The sequence below is a fragment of the Tarenaya hassleriana genome, unplaced genomic scaffold, assembly GCF_000463585.1.
Source record: "Tarenaya hassleriana unplaced genomic scaffold, ASM46358v1 Cleome16, whole genome shotgun sequence".
NCBI lineage: Eukaryota > Viridiplantae > Streptophyta > Magnoliopsida > Brassicales > Cleomaceae > Tarenaya > Tarenaya hassleriana.
In genome coordinates, this window is record NW_010965019.1 from 1,870,557 (window position 1) to 1,871,201 (window position 645).

Genomic DNA, 645 nt, shown 5'->3' on the forward strand with positions numbered 1-645 from the left:
TATTTATTTTATTTTTAAATATTTATTTTATTTTTTTATTTATATTTATATATATTATATATTAATAAATATATATTAATATATATAAATAAATATATATATATAATAAAACCAAAATAAAATGAAAATATTAAAAAACAATTGTTCGAATATTACAAAAATATAAAATAGTTTCAGTAATAATAATTAATTGGCACTACGGGTTTCTTCGTCTTCGCTGGTCCCGAGATTACATGCCGTCGTTTCTGCTCTCAAGCTTGGCGGCGTATTGTGGAGTGGTCGATCACCCCGCATAAGCTCAACAATTTGTTTGAGGTTATTCACTTGTTGCCTCGTCGCCGCAAGTTGTTGCTCGAGTGTCTCGATCCGTCGTTGTTGTTCGAGATCACTCTGCATGCTAGGAGGAATTGCTGCACCGAAATCATCGAACAAATCTCGCTGCAATCCTCCTATATGCGGGGTGATCGACCACTCCACAATACGCCGCCAAGCTCGGGAGCAGAAACGACGGCACGTAATCTCGGGACTAGCGAAGACGAAGAAACCTGTAGTGCCAATTAATTATTACTAGTGAAACTATTTTATATTTTTGTAATATTCGAACAATTGTTTTTTTAATATTTTAATTTTATTTTGGTTTTATTA